The following is a 19,730-nucleotide window of genomic DNA, read 5'->3' as shown; positions in this document are numbered from 1 at the left end:
AGAGGCGCAGTTCGGAGATGAAAAACCACCACAGATAGTAATAGAACAATCAGAAAACGGAAAGGTTGCTGCCAACAACCAAACTATACTGTTAAATAGTTATACCTGTGGATTTATAAATGCTCCTACACGCCAGAGGTAGCTGCCCTTCCCCAACGCGCGTTTCAGCCAATTGCCTTCGTCTTGTCCTTTCCCTCTTCACAGATCAGCTCTGCCTATCGAGCTCCTTTCAGATCAGCTCCCTGTCTTCCTCTGACAGGATCTTCCAGAAAGATCTCTTTACCTCACGTCCTCACGTTTTAACTCTCATTTTTCCTCACCGCTCACAGCTGCTTCGTTTCCATGACAACTCCCTCAGCTGACTTCTAGCTGACTCCCCAACCCCCTCTGCTGGCCAAAATTTATAAGGCATCTCCCTTTTCTGACCTGCAGCAGGAAATTGTGATTTAATCTATTACCTGGCATGGAGTCCCTTTCCGCCTCCAAGCATGACTTCACCTCTTAGAGGGAGGCGATGTCACTGTAACAACCGGACTCTGGGGTGTCATATTCCCCCCAGTTAAGTTCAGTACTCCTGGACTGAGGAAAATATAACAAGAATTGTTAACAACAACAATTAATGCAAATCTACAAAGTCTTAAAAATGTAAAAATTATCAAAAACCAGACAAGAAAATGAAAACAATAGCACAGTTACTGCAGGGACCAGTCCTTAAGCTGCTATCCAGGAATTGTCTTTGTGCTTGTACCTGGAGTTTGGTTGGTGGGAACTGCCTTAGCCCACTTTGTTTGTTGTCCCTGGGCGTGGCTACAGGGCACTCTGTAGATGGGCCTGTTTTTCGGCCATGCCGGCGGCTTATTTCAAAGGCCTTTTTGGAGTAACTATTTACAAGTTCAGTTCTGACCACACATAGTCCTGTGGCCCAATTGTCCTTTAAATGGTTATTGCGAATACTTAAAAAGGTTCTTACAGTAAGTCTCTGTAGGCTCTCATGCTTAACGGTTACTACTATACATTCTTATTACTTTATTTACATTACAAAATCTCTGTAATGGGCAGGGATTTGACCTCTTGTACTACGAGTGGATCTACGCAGTATAGGTATTTCTGATGACCTGACCTGTTCTCTGATGTCTACTGTTGGTGCATTAGGCACTATGCTATGAGTAGACTTGTGTAAGATAGGTATTCTAGACTGCCTTCTCTCTACTCCTAAACTCACCATGAGATTGTCAGATTCGTTGTTAGCAAGGGACAGATTTCCGCATTCCTCTGCAGATGTGGTATCTGTTACTGGAGCCATTTCATTTAGAGTCTCTACTTCATCTAGTGCAGTAGGCTGATGAAAGGTTAGTACTTATCTTCAATAAGTCAATTACCACCTGGTTCATCTTCTCACACATGCCATTTGTCTGTGGATGGTAGGGCGTCGTTCTGATTTTCTTGCAACCGTACATGTTACAGAACTCCTGGAACACTTCTGCCTCAAAGGCTGGACCTTGATCGGTGAGCACTTGTTCAGGGTATCCGTGCGGTCGACAAAAGTGCTGCTGAAATGCCTTGGCTGCTGTCTTCGCTGTTTGGTCTTTAACAGGCACAACTACCAAGAACCTTGAGTAATGGTCCACGATGGTCAAAGCATTCCTACTCTGAGTTAACTTCACATAATCCAAGGCTACCAATTCAAAGCGGCTGTTTTGTGATGATCAGCTGTAATGGGGCTCTCTGGCTGCTACGGTCTTTTCTGCGCAGGTTGCATGGGCCACATTCTCGGCACCACTTCTCAATGGAACTCCTCATGCCAACCCAGTAGAACCTTTCACGAAGTAGGATCTCCAACTTCTTCCAACCGAAGTGTCCTGCTCCATTCTGGTACGCCTCTAAGACCATTGGCGCATCCCTCTTCGGGACTACCACCTGCCAGACCAGTTTGTGTGTGCGCGAGTTGATGTTCCTCTGACACAGTTTACCCTCGTAGATAAACATCTTGCCTCGCTCCTTCCATAACTGCTGTGCTTCCTGTGGGTCATCTGGACCAGGGTGTGCATCAGCTTGTGCCAGCCATTCCTTTACGAGGCGAACATCTGGGTCACTGTCTTGTGTCTCTGCCCACTCATGATGGGGTAATGGATTCAACATTACCTCTCGTACGACAAAGCGCTTATTCCTCACTTCTTGAGAGCGCTGGGCTGCAATTGGACGGTGGAAGGCTGGTAACTCGATTTCTTCGAGTTCTTTTGGATCTTCTCCCCCGTCTGGTGAATTGGGCATCCTGGACAACGCATCCGCATTAGCGTTCTTATGTCCTGCTCAGTACTTGATGGTGAACTCGTAGTTGGACAGCCGGGCCATCCATCGCTGCTCAAGTGCCCCAAGCTTTGCTGTTTCAAGGTGGGTTAGCGGATAATTGTCGGTGTAGATGGTGAACTTTGTGGAAGCCAAGTAGTGCTTGAAGTGCTCTGTTACCACCCAGACTATGGTGAGGAACTCCAGCTTAAAGGAACTTTAGTTGTCGGGGTTCCTCTCAGTGGGACAAAGCTTCCTGCTGGCGTAGGCAATCACTTTCTCTCTGCCTTTCTGCACTTATGACAGCACTGCTCCCAATCCCTCGTTGCTGGTGTCAGTGTAAAGTACAAACAGTTGGTCATAGTCAGGGTAGGCCAGGACCCCATCTCCTGTGAGGGCCAATTTCAACTTGGTAAAGGACTCTTCTATCCTTTTGTTCCACTCGAATGGAAGATTCTTGTTCTTGGCCTTCTTGGATTGGCCCACTAGAAGATCTTGCAGCGGTGCCGCTATCTTGGTGAAGTCCTTGACAAATCTTCGGTAGTAGCCTACTAACCCAAGAAATTGCCTCACTTCATGAATAGTGCTGGGTCTTTGCCAGTCCCGGATAACAGTGACTTTGTCAGGATTGGGTGCCACACCTTCCGCGCTCACCACATGGCCGAGGTACTGCAACTTGGGTTTCAAAAGGTGACATTTGGACGGTTTTATTTTCAGGCCAAAGTTTGACAGGGCTTGAATACCCTGGCTAGGTGCTTCAAATGGTCTTCGTAGGTTTTGGAGAAGACGATGATGTCATCCAGGTACAGCAGAACGGTTTCAAAGCTTTTATGTCCAAGGCAGCATTCCATTAACCGCTGAAATGTTCCTGGCGCATTGCTGAGCCCGAATGGCATGTAGTTAAACTCGTAGAGGCCCATTGATGTTGTAAACGCTGTCTTCTCTTTGTCTGCCTCTGCCACAGGAACCTGCCAATACCCACTGCTGAGATCCAAGGTAGAGAAATAATTAGCAGTTCTCAGTGCAGCTAGTGATTCCTCAATTCTAGGCAATGGGTACGCGTCTTTATGTATGTGTAATGATGTTAATCCACCTGTAGTCTACACACATCCTCATAGTACCATCTTTCTTTTTAATGAGGACTAATGGAGCTGCCCAAGGGCTACAACTATCTCTGATTAGCCCAGTCTCCTTCATCTCCCATAACATACTCTTGGCACATTGGTAGTGTGCTGGGGGTACAGGCCGCTGTCCCTCTTTAATGGGTGGATCATCTCCGGTGGGGATATGATGTTGAACCCCTTTTAACTGCCAAAAATCTAGAGGATGCTTGCTGAAGACCCGTTCAAATTTTCGAGCCACCCGGTAAGCCCCATGCTTTTGGTGTGAAGGGGTGGAGTCAGTGCCTACGTGTAGCTGCTGACACCCATCCTCCTGTTGCCCTTCAGAGCCATTCTCTTCCACCTTGTCAGACGGAAGCAAGGGTTCTACTGTCTCGATTGCATTGTTACTGATGGTGAACAATTTAGCAAGGGTGGCATACCGGGTTAACTGGACCTCTCTCTCCCCAGAATTTATCACGCGTATTGGTACTCTCCCCTTGCAGACATCAACTACCCCTCTGGCTGTCAGGATAGTGGGCCTACTATCAGATTACATGGGTTCTACCAAGGTTTGGTAATCTTGACCCCTTAGGCCTATTGCTGCCCGACACCAAATTAACATTTCACTTCTGGGAGGTACTGCAATGGGGAAAGGATCACTTACTCTGACACTGCCGAATTCTCCACCAGACAGCTCTACCTGTTGTCTCTGCATCAGGGCTCTGATCTCCTTTTGCAGGACCCGCTGCTGACTGGAGCTGGCGGTCTCGGCAACCTGCTGTAACAAAAGAATAATTTCTCCAAGACAATTTTCAATTACATTAGTGCCTACAGTGATCATAGGATGGCATTCTCGTTTGTTAACATAAGATAAGATAATCCTTTAATCGTCCCACCATGGGGAAATTTAGAGCGTTACAGCAGCAAGGCAGGAACAAGTACAGATACAGATGCATAAAGGCATTACATTGACAGTAGGTAGGTACATATACGAAAAAAAAAGATATAACCGGACTATCACAACTTTGGATCTATCAGTTCACTGTTTGGGTCGTTGTCCGTTTTGGACAGTGCTGGTTATACAGCCTAACTGCAGCAGGAAGGAAGGACTTTCGATAGCGCTCCCTCTCACATTTAGGATGAAGTAGCCGGTCACTGACAGTACTGCACATCTTTGTCACGGTCTCATGCATGGGATGGGAATCATTCTGCACCATGTAGCTCACCTTGGCCAGTATCCTCCTGTCCTGTCCTGAACTGGATCAAGGGGGCATCCCAGGACAGAGCTAGCCCTTCTAATCAGTTTGTCCAGCCTATTCCTGTCCCTGGTTGATATGCCACTAATAGAGTTGAGCGACTTTTGGTTTTTTAGGGTCGCGTTTCGTTTCGTCAAACCCGACTTTTCCAAAAGTCGGGTCGAGCAAGATCGTCCGATTATAGGGAAAAGTCGGGGGCGTCCCGAAACACGAAACCCAATGTAAGTCAATGGGGAATAAAAGTCGGCAGTGAGAGGAGGACAGGAAACACACCTACAGTGCCTATTTGAATGCCAAAAGCATCAATTCTTCTTTCTTAAGCTTGTCAACCTTAATTAACTTCATAATACAAGTTACGCACTGAAAAATGGGGGTTATTTGGCTAAAGTTGTGGGGGGGGAGGGCTGGCTGCAGGTTTTCATGTGCCCTGGGCGAAAGAGCGCCCCTTTAACACATACCACAACTCATCATGCTCCGATACGGCAGAGAAATAGCGGTATAGTACAATGAAAAATACCTCACTTTTTACATCTCATGACGAGGCCCATCTATTTCTCCATACAGAATCATTGGTCCCATATAATGTTTGAAACAGTATATGATGAGCTCCACATAATGCTACAGTATATGTTGGTCCCCATGGATGAAGCTCCACTGTCTTATGGGCCCAAATAATGCTCCAAACATAATGGGCCCCATTTCTAATGCTCTAGTGTATAATGGGCCCTGTAAATGCTGCTCCAGTGTCTGATGTCCACCTTTGGAATGTTCCAGTGTATGGTGGGCCCCATCTATCATTCTCCAGAGTATAGTGCTCCCCAAAAATTGCTGTCCCAACATTGAAAACAATCAAATAAGTCTCCTCGCTAGGGAATCCCTGTACTTGTCTGGACAGGTGCTGTAGCTTGCTTAACAGCTCGCCAGCCGTTCTCACGCCCAGTATGGATTACACGTGATTGCACAAAGGTTAGAAAGGGTACCGTATCCCTGGATAACATGTATGGATAGCGTACACATTCAAAATATATGTCTATACAGCATGAGGCAGGCTCAGACGGTGTTAGGCCCAGTATGGATTGCACGTGATTGCACAAAGGTTAGAAAGGGTACCGTATCCCTGGATAACATGTATGGATAGCGTACACATTCAAAATATATGTCTATACAGCATGAGGCAGGCTCAGACGGTGTTAGGCCCAGTATGGATTGCACGTGATTGCACAAAGGTTAGAAAGGGTACCGTATCCCTGGATAACATGTATGGATAGCGTACACATTCAAAATATATGTCTATACAGCATGAGGCAGGCTCAGACGGTGTTAGGCCCAGTATGGATTGCACGTGATTGCACAAAGGTTAGAAAGGGTATCGTATCCCCGGATAACATGTATGGATAGCGTACACATTCAAAATATATGTCTCAGGAGGCAGGCTCAGACGGTGTTAGGCCCAGTATGGATTGCACGTGATTGCACAAAGGTTAGAAAGGGTACCGTATCCCTGGATAACATGTATGGATAGCGTACACATTCAAAATATATGTCTATACAGCATGAGGCAGGCTCAGACGGTGTTAGGCCCAGTATGGATTGCACGTGATTGCACAAAGGTTAGAAAGGGTACCGTATCCCTGGATAACATGTATGGATAGCGTACACATTCAAAATATATGTCTATACAGCATGAGGCAGGCTCAGACGGTGTTAGGCCCAGTATGGATTGCACGTGATTGCACAAAGGTTAGAAAGGGTACCGTATCCCTGGATAACATGTATGGATAGCGTACACATTCAAAATATATGTCTATACAGCATGAGGCAGGCTCAGACGGTGTTAGGCCCAGTATGGATTGCACGTGATTGCACAAAGGATAGAAAGGGTACCGTATCCCCGGATAACATGTATGGATAGCGTACACATTCAAAATATATGTCTCAGGAGGCAGGCTCAGATGGTGTTAGGCCCAGTATGGATTGCACGTGATTGCACAAAGGTTAGAAAGGGTACCGTATCCCTGGATAACATGTATGGATAGCGTACACATTCAAAATATATGTCTATACAGCATGAGGCAGGCTCAGACGGTGTTAGGCCCAGTATGGATTGCACGTGATTGCACAAAGGTTAGAAAGGGTACCGTATCCCCGGATAACATGTATGGATAGCGTACACATTCAAAATATATGTCTCAGGAGGCAGGCTCAGACGGTGTTAGGCCCAGTATGGATTGCACGTGATTGCACAAAGGTTAGAAAGGGTACCGTATCCCTGGATAACATGTATGGATAGCGTACACATTCAAAATATATGTCTATACAGCATGAGGCAGGCTCAGACGGTGTTAGGCCCAGTATGGATTGCACGTCATTGCACAAAGGTTAGAAAGGGTACCGTATCCCTGGATAACATGTATGGATAGCGTACACATTCAAAATATATGTCTATACAGCATGAGGCAGGCTCAGACGGTGTTAGGCCCAGTATGGATTGCACGTGATTGCCCAAAGGTTAGAAAGGGTACCGTATCCCTGGATAACATGTATAGATAGCGTACACATTCAAAATATATGTCTATACAGCATGAGGCAGGCTCAGACGGTGTTAGGCCCAGTATGGATTGCACGTGATTGCCCAAAGGTTAGAAAGGGTACCGTATCCCTGGATAACATGTATAGATAGCGTACACATTCAAAATATATGTCTATACAGCATGAGGCAGGCTCAGACGGTGTTAGGCCCAGTATGGATTGCACGTGATTGCACAAAGGTTAGAAAGGGTACCGTATCCCTGGATAACATGTATGGATAGCGTACACATTCAAAATATATGTGTATAAAGCATGAGGCAGGCTCAGACGGTGTTAGGCCCAGTATGGATTGCACGTGATTGCACAAAGGTTAGAAAGGGTACCGTATCCCTGGATAACATGTATGGATAGCGTACACATTCAAAATATATGTCTATACAGCATGAGGCAGGCTCAGACGGTGTTAGGACCAGTATGGATTGCACGTGATTGCACAAAGGTTAGAAAGGGTACCGTATCCCTGGATAACATGTATGGATAGCGTACACATTCAAAATATATGTCTATACAGCATGAGGCAGGCTCAGACGGTGTTAGGACCAGTATGGATTGCACGTGATTGCACAAAGGTTAGAAAGGGTACCGTATCCCTGGATAACATGTATGGATAGCGTACACATTCAAAATATATGTCTATACAGCATGAGGCAGGCTCAGACGGTGTTAGGCCCAGTATGGATTGCACGTGATTGCACAAAGGTTAGAAAGGGTACCGTATCCCCGGATAACATGTATGGATAGCGTACACATTCAAAATATATGTCTCAGGAGGCAGGCTCAGACGGTGTTAGGCCCAGTATGGATTGCACGTGATTGCACAAAGGTTAGAAAGGGTACCGTATCCCTGGATAACATGTATGGATAGCGTACACATTCAAAATATATGTCTATACAGCAGGAGGCAGGCTCAGACGGTGTCAGGCACAGTATGGATTTGACGGCCCAGATTACACAGCGGAGGAGCAGGGAGAGGTAAAGATTGCAAATGCTGGGGCCCTGCCCAAGCAAGGGGGGCCCACTCGTGGGCATCGGTACTGGCACTGGGCCCCTCATAGTACAGCGGTGTGTCTGACGGCGGGTGTGCACCACCACCATCAGAGACACTTGATTGCACTATGAGGGACCCTGTGCCAGTGCCCGCGCCCAAGAGTCGGCCTACCCACCTGTCCAGGGCAACGGCACTCGCACGGTGTCGTGCGCTAGGTGGTGACCCCGGCCATGGGGGGGAGGCAGCACAGTTAGGGAGTTTTAGAAAGTGGCATATGTTGATGTTGGACATTCAGCTGATGCAAAAGGCGAAATAGGTGAAGTACCAGGAAGAGGTGGACCAAAGCAAGCCATTTTTCTGTCACCCTATGTGTCATCAGGGGAAGGTGGGACAAAATCCTTGGAAACCCATGCGTGGTTCATTTTAATGAAGGTTAGATCATCCACATTTTGGGTTGACAGACGGGTCCTTTTTTCTGTCAGGATTGATCCAGCTGCACTGAAGACTCTTTCCGATAGCACACTTGCAGCTGGGCAAGCGAGCTCCTGTAAGGCATATTGTGCCAATTCAGGCCAGGTGTCCAGTTTAGCGGCCCAATAGTCAAAGGGGAATGACCTGTGTGGGAGAACATCGATATGGGAGGAAAAGTAGTTTGTAACCATAGTTGACAACTGCTGTCTCCTGTCACTTTCCATCGATGCAGTATTACCAGTTGTGTGAGCGGTATTTGAAAAATCAGTCCACAACATTGTCATGAAACCCCTGTCTCCAACGCCACTTCTGCTGTGTGCACCACGAACACCTCTGCCAAGCTGCCCCCGGCCCGTACGGCTCGTGTGAGAACCATCACCGCTGCTGTGTGCTGGGAATGCCTCAAGCAACCGCTTTACCAGAGTTGCTTGTTTATTAGCCAATATTAGGTCAAGGTTCTCCTGTGGCATGATGTTTTGTAATTTGCCTTTATAGCGTGGATCCAGGATGCTGGCTAACCAGTAGTCGTCATCGTTCATCATTTTGGCAATGCGGGGGTCCCTTTTTAGGATCCGCAAGGCATAATCTGACATGTGGGCCAATGTTCCCGGTGTCAATGATGCACTGCGAGTGCTGGGTGGAGGAGCACTTTCTGGCAAATCCCCATCCCTCCAGTCACGCACAAACCCTGTACCAGACCTTGCCACGCCAACATTTTCACTTGCTCCACGAGATGCATCCTCCTCCCCTAAGTAATCATCCCCATCATCATCCTCCTCCTCCTCTTCTTCCTCCACCTCGTCCAGGAGAGGTCCCTGAGCAGACAATGGCTGAATGTCATCAAGGATTCCCTCCTCCTCTTCCTCCTCATCAACATTGGCTGCAGTCGCCTGCTCCTTAAGGTGCGTCAAAGTTTGCATGAGCAGACGCATAAGTGGGATGCTCATGCTTAGGATGGCGTCGTCTGCGCTTACCAGCCGTGTGCATTCCTCAAAACACTGAAGGACTTTACAAAGGTCTTTCAGCTTCGACCACTGCACACCTGTCAACTCCATGTCTGCTCTCAAAGTGCCTGGCCGTGTATCCTCCCACAAATGCATTATGGCCTGCCTCTGCTCGCACAGCCGCTCCACCATGTGCAGGGTGGAGTTCCACCTTGTTGCAATGTCGATAATGAGGCGGTGGTTGGGAAGGTGGAGCAATCGCTGCAGCTTCTGCATACGAACGGAGTGTACAGGCGACCGGCGGATGTGCGCACACAGTCTTCGCACCTTCTGGAGCAGGGCTGTTAACTCCGGATAATTTTTGAGGAAGCACTGCACCACCAGGTTCAAGGTGTGAGCCAAGCAAGGTATGTGGCTGAGTTTTGAAAGGGCTATGGCTGCCACAAAATTACGGCCGTTATCACTAACTACCTTGCCTGCCTCAAGATGTACACTGCCCAGCCATGACTCAGTTTGTCGGCCAGCACCTCGGCGGTGTGTCTGTCGCCCAAACACATCATCTGCAACACAGCCTGCTGACACTTTCCACTAGCTGCTCGATAGGGGGACACATCGTGTGCAACAGTGGCAGCTGCAGATGGAGTGCTCGTACGACTGCGCTCTGTGGACGAGCTTTCGCTTCTGGAGGAGGAGGAGGAGGAGGGTCGAACGCCTACAGCCAACTGTTTCCTATACCGTGGGCTAGGCATCACTGTCCCACCACCGCTGTCCCCTGTGGACCCTGCATCCACCACATTAACCCAGTGCGCAGTGATGGACACGTAACGGCCCTGGCCATGCCGACTGGACCATGCATCAGTTGTGAGGTGCACCTTTCCGCTCACTGACTGCTTGAGTGCATGGACAATGCGGTCTTTCACATGATGGTGGAGGGCTGGGATGGCTTTGCGAGAGAAGAAGTGGCGACTGGGTAGGTCATAGCGTGGTACTGCATAGGCCATGAGTTCGCGGAAAGCTGTGCTTTCCACCAACCGAAAGGACATCATCTCAAACGAGATTAGTTTGGCAATGTGGGCGTTCAAACCCAGTGTACGCGGATGAGAGACTGAGTACTTTCTTGACCTACTCATAGTGTCTGGGAGGGTGAGCTGGACTTGAGAGCTGCATAGGGTGGAAGTAGCGGTGGACAGGGCGGACTGAGAGAGGGTTGATGATGGTGATGGAGTTGGTGTTCTTTCTGATGGCCTAGAATCAGTCTTTCGTTGATATAACAGTGGGATTCCCTGACTGCTGTGGTCTTGCAACGACACCTCAACATTTGCTGCTGTGCTAACCGGTGGGCTTACAGTGGGGGAAACAATGTAGCGTTGCTGACTACCTTCGTTGTGATCAGTTGCACATGTGGCACTTGAGGTTTGGTGTTGTGTCCACGCTTGCAAGTGCATGCTGGTTAAATGTCTAAGCATGCAACTGGTATTCAAATTTTTCAGATTTTTCCCTCGGCTAAAGGTCTTTGCGCACTTCTTACAGATAACCTTGGCCTGATCATGAGGATTTTGGTCAAAAAAGTGCCACACTGCACTCTTCCTACTTTGGCAGACATTTTGCGGCCTAGCACGCTGTGATCTTTTGACCCTCTGGACAAGCTGTCCAGCAACTCTTTTGATGTTTGGAACCTGTCTTTGGAGTGCTCCGGGCCTGCCAGATAACAGCTGTTGCGATGTCTGCTGTGGATGCTCCTCATCTGAGCTATTGGAAGCAGCACCCTCTTCCCCCAATGGATGCCAATCTGGGTCAACAACTGGGTCATCCATCACCTCCTCTTCTATGTCATGTGCACCTTCCTCTGTGTCACCGTGTATGGTGGTATAGTGTGCGGGAAGGGGCACCTGAGTCTCATCAGGGTCAGAATCTGGCTCTGTACACTGCGAGGACAATGTAGTGCTCTGAGTGAATGTACCAGCAGAATCATCCATCAGCGGCTGTGCATCAGTGCACTCCATGTCAGATTCATCTTGGCCTGGGTAATTCACCATTTCACTTGATAATCCAGGCATGGTATGTGAAAACAGCTCCATGGAGTAATCAGTAGTATGGCCTGCGTCATCCTTCAATCTTGGTTGGGGTGAAGGACACAAGGAAAGGTGTGGTTCATGAACATGAGCCTCCAATGACGACTCAGTGCTTTTACTTTTTACAACTGAAGAAGAGGAGGCGATAGAGCTGGAGGCTGAGTCAGCAATGTAAGACAAAACTTTTTCCTGATGCTCTGGCTTTAAAAGCGGTTTGCCAACTCCTAGAAAACTAAGCGTTCGAGGCCTTATGTAGCCAGACGATGACGCAGGGTCAGCACCTCCTGCATTCGGTCCTATTTTGCTCTTGCCACTACCATCAGATCCACCACCAACACCATCATTACCAGCTGCCAACCCCCGCCCAATTCCACGGCCTCTTCCACCAGCCTTCCTCATTTTTGGTAGAAATGTAGACAAAATCCAACAAACTATATAGTAATGTAAAACAAGGTACAAGGTGTCTATAGGACAGGGGAGATTTTGAATTTCTGCAGACACTTGTGGACACTGGACACTTTTGGATTGTGTGAGGCCCACTGATATCTGAGCGCTATGTGACAGGCTCGATGGCACAACTGTGACAAAAGTGACTAGAGGATAAGGGAGATTTTGAATTTCTGCACACACTTGTGGACAGTGGACACTTTTGGATTGTGTGAGGCCCACTGATATCTGAGCGCTATGTGACAGGCTCGATGGCACAGCTGTGACAAAAGTGACTAGAGGATAAGGGAGATATTTTGAATCTCTGCACACACTTTTGGACACTGGACACTTTTGGATTGTGTGAGGCCCACTGATATCTGAGCGCTATGTGACAGGCTCGATGGCACAGCTGTGACAAAAGTGGCTAGAGGATAAGGGAGATTTTGAATTTCTGCACACACTTGTGGACAGTGGACACTTTTGGATTGTGTGAGGCCCACTGATATCTGAGAGCTATGTGACAGGCTCGATGGCACAGCTGTGACAAAAGTGACTAGAGGATAAGGGAGATTTTGAATCTCTGCACACACTTTTGGACACTGGACACTTTTGGATTGTGTGAGGCCCACTGATATCTGAGCGCTATGTGACAGGCTCAATGGCACAGCTGTGACAAAAGTGACTAGAGGATAAGGGAGGTTTTGAATCTCTGCACACACTTTTGGACACTGGACACTTTTGGATTGTGTGAGGCACACTGATATCTGAGTGCTATGTGACAGGCTCGATGGCACAGCTGTGACAAAAGTGACTAGAGGATAAGGGAGATTTTGAATTTCTGCACACACTTGTGGACAGTGGACACTTTTGGATTGTGTGAGGCCCACTGATATCTGAGCGCTATGTGACAGGCTCGATGGCACAGCTGTGACAAAAGTGACTAGAGGATAAGGGAGATTTTGAATCTCTGCACACACTTTTGGACACTGGACACTTTTGGATTGTGTGAGTCCCACTGATATCTGAGCGTTATGTGACAGGCTCGATGGCACAGCTGTGACAAAAGTGACTAGAGGATAAGGGAGATTTTGAATCTCTGCACACACTTTTGGACACTGGACACTTTTGGATTGTGTGAGGCCCACTGATATCTGAGCGCTATGTGACAGGCTCGATGGCACAGCTGTGACAAAAGTGACTAGAGGATAAGGGAGATTTTGAATTTCTGCACACACTTGTGGACAGTGGACACTTTTGGATTGTGTGAGGCCCACTGATATCTGAGCGCTATGTGACAGGCTCGATGGCACAGCTGTGACAAAAGTGACTAGAGGATAAGGGAGATTTTGAATCTCTGCACACACTTTTGGACACTGGACACTTTTGGATTGTGTGAGGCCCACTGATATCTGAGCGCTATGTGACAGGCTCGATGGCACAGCTGTGACAAAAGTGACTAGAGGATAAGGGAGATTTTGAATCTCTGCACACACTTTTGGACACTGGACACTTTTGGATTGTGTGAGGCCCACTGATATCTGAGCGCTATGTGACAGGCTCGATGGCACAGCTGTGACAAAAGTGACTAGAGGATAAGGGAGATTTTGTATTTCTGCACACACTTTTGGACACTGGACACTTTTGGATTGTGTGAGGCCCACTGATATCTGAGCGCTATGTGACAGGCTCGATGGCACAGCTGTGACAAAAGTGACTAGAGGATAAGGGAGATTTTGAATCTCTGCACACACTTTTGGACACTGGACACTTTTGGATTGTGTGAGGCCCACTGATATCTGAGCGCTATGTGACAGGCTCGATGGCACAGCTGTGACAAAAGTGACTAGAGGATAAGGGAGATTGGATTGCTTTTAAAAAAGCAGTTTGCGGAGCAGTGGGTAAACAGCAATGCAGGAATGTCAGGAAGCCGTAGAAGGCAGCCCAGCAACCAACACCACTGATACACCACTATATAGCCTCCCCTTGCACTGCACACACAGTGACTGGTGTGTTGTGCAGGCCAAATTGCTAGCAGCAGAATCAGTTTTTTTTCTTCTCAGCAGGACAAAAAAAAAAAATTGGGATTGCTTTTAAAAAAGCAGTTTGCGGAGCAGTGGGTAAACAGCAATTCAGGAATGTCAGGAAGCCTTAGAAATTGTATTCACTAAAAGGTTGAAACAAGAGCGCAATAGGGTCTTATCCGGGTTAAAATGTACAAATACTGAAAGTATTATACTCACCTTCTCAAAGAGAAAGTAAAGCCTGCATAGTATGTCAGCCTGCTGCACGTCCAACGGTCCACAGCGGAACCGCACCACAGATCAATAAGGAATAAATTCTTGGACTTTAAGTGCGCTGCCAGACAGATTCCATAACCACACAAGGTTAAAAAAAGTTAACCCTATAATCCCTACGCGTTTCGAAGCATAACGCTTCTTCTTCAGGGGTTGACACATGAATACAGAGAGCTGTCATCGCATTTATACATACAAGATTCAAATTTGGCGCCATCAAAGACACGAGGTGCGCCGCAAAGGTCAAAGATCAAAGTAATTCAAGCGTCTTGAAGAGTTCATAAAGGTTAAACATTCCCAAGCCCTGACTAATGCCATTAAGCCATCAGGCATTAGTCAGGGCTTGGGAATGTTTAACCTTTATGAACTCTTCAAGACGCTTGAATTACTTTGATCTTTGACCTTTGCGGCGCACCTCGTGTCTTTGATGGCGCCAAATTTGAATCTTGTATGTATAAATGCGATGACAGCTCTCTGTATTCATGTGTCAACCCCTGAAGAAGAAGCGTTATGGTTCGAAATGCGTAGGGATTAAAGGGTTAACTTTTTTTAACCTTGTGTGGTTATGGAATCTGTCTGGCAGCGCACTTAAAGTCCAAGAATTTTTTCCTTATTGATCAGGAAGCCTTAGAAGGCAGCCCAACAACCAACACCACTGATACACCACTATATAGCCTCCCCTTGCACTGCACACACAGTGACTGGTGTGTTGTGCAGGCCAAATCGCTAGCAGCAGAAGCAGTTTTTTTGTCTTCTTCCCTGCCTAACGCTCTCCCTACAGAATCAGCAGCAACCTCTCCCTATACTAAGATCGGCAGAAGTAAGATGGCGGTCGGCGTGCACCCCCTTTTATACCCCCTGTGACGCCCACCAAAGCAAGCCAATCACTTGCATGCCCTTCTGAAAGATGGTGGTGACCCGTGCCTATGTCATCACGTTGCCCACAGTGTCCGTGGATCCTGATTGGCTGAAAAAGAGCGCAAAACAAACTTTTGAAACGCGACTTTGGCGCGTAAGTCGCCGACCTCGTGGCCGACATCATCCTAGGGTCGGGTTTCGTTTCATGAAACCCGACTTTGCCAAAAGTCGGCGACTTTTGAATTTTTTCGACCTGTTTCTCTCAACTCTAGCCACTACCCCAGCACGCCACACCAAAGAAGATGACTGATGCCACAACAGAGTTGAAGAAGGATGCAAGGAGTGCCTCCCTAACTCCGAAGGCTCTCAGCCTTCTGAGCAGATAAAGCCTACTGTGGCCCTTCCTGTACACTGCATCCAATTGATGGGCCCAGTCAAGCTTATCATTGAGGATCACACCAAGGTACTTATAGGTGTCGACTATCTCAATGTCATTTCCCTGAATGTTCACCACTACTGGTGGATTTTTTCCCTTGCGAAAGTCCACCACCAATTCCTTGGTCTTCCCGGAATGAATCCTAAGGTGGTTCCTCTGACACCACTCCACAAAAGCTTGGTTAGTATCTCTGTACTCTCCTTCATCTCCTCCTGTGATGAGTCCTACTATTGCAGAGTCATCAGAATACTTCTGCAAGTAGCAGCTAGATGACTTGCACTTAAAATTCGCAGTGTACAGTGTGAAGAGAAAAGGGGCAAGAACTGTACCTCGAGGTGCCCCTGTATTGCAGATCACCGTGTCTGACACACTGTCCCGAACCTTTACAAACTGAGGTCGGTTCGTGAGGTAGTTAAGGATTCAGGTGGAGAGTTGGAGGTCCACGCCAACAAGGCCCAGCTTGTCTCTCAGTAGACCTGGCTGTATGGTATTAAAAGCACTAGAGAAATTTAAGAACATTATTCTCACAGTGTTCCCAGGTTTCTCCAAGTGAGAGAGAGTCCTATCTAGAAGGTAGATAATGGCATCATCCACACCAATGCCCGGCCTGTAGGCAAACTGGAGAGGGTCCATATCCGAGCTCACTAGAGGACGGAGATGTGTGAGAACTAGAGTTGAGCGAAACGGGTCGAAAAATTTCAAAAGTCGCCGACTTTTGGCAAAGTCGGGTTTCATGAAACGAAACCCGACCCTAGGATGAGGTCGGCCACGAGGTCGGCGACTTACGCGCCAAAGTCGCGTTTCAAAAGTTTGTTTTGTGCTCTTTTTCAGCCAATCAGGATCCACGGACACTGTGGGCAACGTGATGACAAAGGCACGGGTCACCACCATCTTTCAGAAGGGCATGCAAGTGATTGGCTTGCTTTGGGGGGTGTCACAGGGGGTATAAAAGGGCGTGCACGCCGACCGCCATGTTACTCATGCTGATCTCAGAATAGGGAGAGCAGCTGCTGCTGCTGCTGATTTTGTAGGGAGAGCGTTAGGCAGGGAAGAAGACACCAAAAACTGCTTCTGCTGCTAGCGATTTTGCCTGTACAACACACCAGTCACTGTGTGTGCAGTGCAAGGGGAGGCTATATAGTGGTGTATCAGTGGTGTTGGTTGTTGGGCTGCCTTCTAAGGCTTCCTGACATTCCTGCATTGCTGTTTACCCACTGCTCCGCAAACTGCTTTTTTAAAAGCAATCCCAATTTTTTTTTTTTGTCCTGCTGAGAAGAAAAAAAAACTGCTTCTGCTGCTAGCGATTTTGCCTGTACAACACACCAGTCACTGTGTGTGCAGTGCAAGGGGAGGCTATATAGTGGTGTATCAGTGGTGTTGGTGGTTGGGCTGCCTTCTAAGGCTTCCTGACATTCCTGCATTGCTGTTTACCCACTGCTCTGCAAACTGCTTTTTTAAAAGCAATCCCAATTTTTTTTTTTGTCCTGCTGAGAAGAAAAAAAAAACTGCTTCTGCTGCTAGCGATTTTGCCTGTACAACACACCAGTCACTGTGTGTGCAGTGCAAGGGGAGGCTATATAGTGGTGTATCAGTGGTGTTGGTTGTTGGGCTGCCTTCTAAGGCTTCCTGACATTCCTGCATTGCTGTTTACCCACTGCTCCGCAAACTGCTTTTTTAAAAGCAATCCCAATTTTTTTTTTTGTCCTGCTGAGGTACTGAGCGTGCATTTTTTCACACCATACAGCGGTGTACGCTCCTCACACAGTACCGTGTAACGGCTGTTATCACAGCCACAGTGAAGCTATCAGTGTGTCACTCTGTGAGAATAAAACGAGGACTTGTTCCGTTCTTACAGACCTGCACTCTAGGGAGATTCCTATTCTGCCCAATTCTACATACACCTTGTAGTTTGTGATACACTAGCCAATTTCTGCCTGTGACATAGCGCTGTGATATTCAGTGGGCCTCACACAATCCAAAAGTGTCCACCAGTGTCCACTAGTGTGTGCAGAAATTCAAAATCTCCCTTATCCTCTAGTCACTTTTGTCACAGCTGTGCCATCGAGCCTGTGACATAGCGCTCAGATATTCATTGGGCCTCAAACAATCCAAAAGTGTCCAGTGTCCACAAGTGTCTGCTGAAATTCAAAATCTCCCTTATCCTCTAGTCACTTTTGTCACAGCTGTGCCATCGAGCCTGTGACATAGCGCTCAGATATCAGTGGGCCTCACACAATCCAAAAGTGTCCAGTGTCCACAAGTGTCTGCTGAAATTCAAAATCTCCCTTATCCTCTAGTCACTTTTGTCACAGCTGTGCCATCGAGCCTGTGACATAGAGCTCAGATATCAGTGGGCCTCACACAATCCAAAAGTGTCCAGTGTCCACAAGTGTGTGCAGAAATTCAAAATCTCACTTATCCTCTAGTCACTTTGGTCACAGCTGTGCCATCGAGCCTGTGACATAGCGCTCAGATATCAGTGAGCCTCACACAATCCAAAAGTGTCCAGTGTCCACAAGTGTCTGCTGAAATTCAAAATCTCCCTTATCCTCTAGTCACTTTTGTCACAGCTGTGCCATCGAGCCTGTGACATAGCGCTCAGATATCAGTGGGCCTCACACAATCCAAAAGTGTCCAGTGTCCACAAGTGTCTGCTGAAATTCAAAATCTCCCTAATCCTCTAGTCACTTTTGTCACAGCTGTGCCATCGAGCCTGTGACATAGCGCTCAGATATCAGTGGGCCTCACACAATCCAAAAGTGTCCAGTGTCCACAAGTGTCTGCTGAAATTCAAAATCTCCCTTATCCTCTAGTCACTTTTGTCACAGTTGTGCCATCGAGCCTGTGACAAAGCGCTCAGATATCAGTGGGCCTCACACATTCCAAAAGTGTCCAGTGTCCACAAGTGTCTGCTGAAATTCAAAATCTCCCTTATCCTCTAGTCACTTTGGTCACAGCTGTGCCATCGAGCCTGTCACATAGCGCTCAGATATCAGTGGGCCTCACACAATCCAAAAGTGTCCAGTGTCCACAAGTGTCTGCAGAAATTCAAAATCTCCCTTATCCTCTCGTCACTTTTGTCACAGCTGTGCCATCGAGCCTGTCACATAGCGCTAAGATATTCATTGGGCCTCACACAATCCAAAAGTGTCCAGTGTCCACAAGTGTCTGCAGAAATTCAAAATCTCACTTATCCTCTAGTCACTTTTGTCACAGCTGTGCCATCGAGCCTGTGACATACCGCTCAGATATCAGTGGGCCTCACACAATCCAAAAGTGTCCAGTGTCCACAAGTGTGTGCAGAAATTCAAAATCTCCCTTATCCTCTAGTCACTTTGGTCACAGCTGTGCCATCGAGCCTGTGACAGAGCGCTCAGATATTCAGTGGGCCTCACACAATCCAAAAGTGTCCAGTGTCCACAAGTGTGTGCAGAAATTCAAAATCTCCCTTATCCTCTAGTCACTTTTGTCACAGCTGTGCCATCGAGCCTGTGACATAGCGCTAAGATATCAGTGGGCCTCACACAATCCAAAAGTGTCCAGTGTCCACAAGTGTGTGCAGAAATTCAAAATCTCCCTTATACTCTAGTCACTTTGGTCACAGCTGTGCCATCGAGCCTGTGACATAGCGCTCAGATATCAGTGGGCCTCACACAATCCAAAAGTGTCCAGTGTCCACAAGTGTCTGCTGAAATTCAAAATCTCCCTTATCCTCTAGTCACTTTTGTCACAGCTGTGCCATCGAGCCTGTGACATAGCGCTCAGATATCAGTGGGCCTCACACAATCCAAAAGTGTCCAGTGTCCACAAGTGTCTGCTGAAATTCAAAATCTCCTTATCCTCTAGTCACTTTTGTCACAGCTGTGCCATCGAGCCTGTGACATAGCGCTCAGATATCAGTGGGCCTCACACAATCCAAAAGTGTCCAGTGTCCACAAGTGTCTGCTGAAATTCAAAATCTCCCTTATCCTCTAGTCACTTTTGTCACAGCTGTGCCATCGAGC

The sequence above is a fragment of the Dendrobates tinctorius genome, unplaced genomic scaffold, assembly GCF_039654945.1.
Source record: "Dendrobates tinctorius isolate UK_male_01 unplaced genomic scaffold, ASM3965494v1 ptg000064l, whole genome shotgun sequence".
NCBI classification, from domain to species: domain Eukaryota; kingdom Metazoa; phylum Chordata; class Amphibia; order Anura; family Dendrobatidae; genus Dendrobates; species Dendrobates tinctorius.
The sequence above is the reverse complement of the archived record's forward strand: the minus strand, read 5'-3'. Positions refer to the sequence as shown.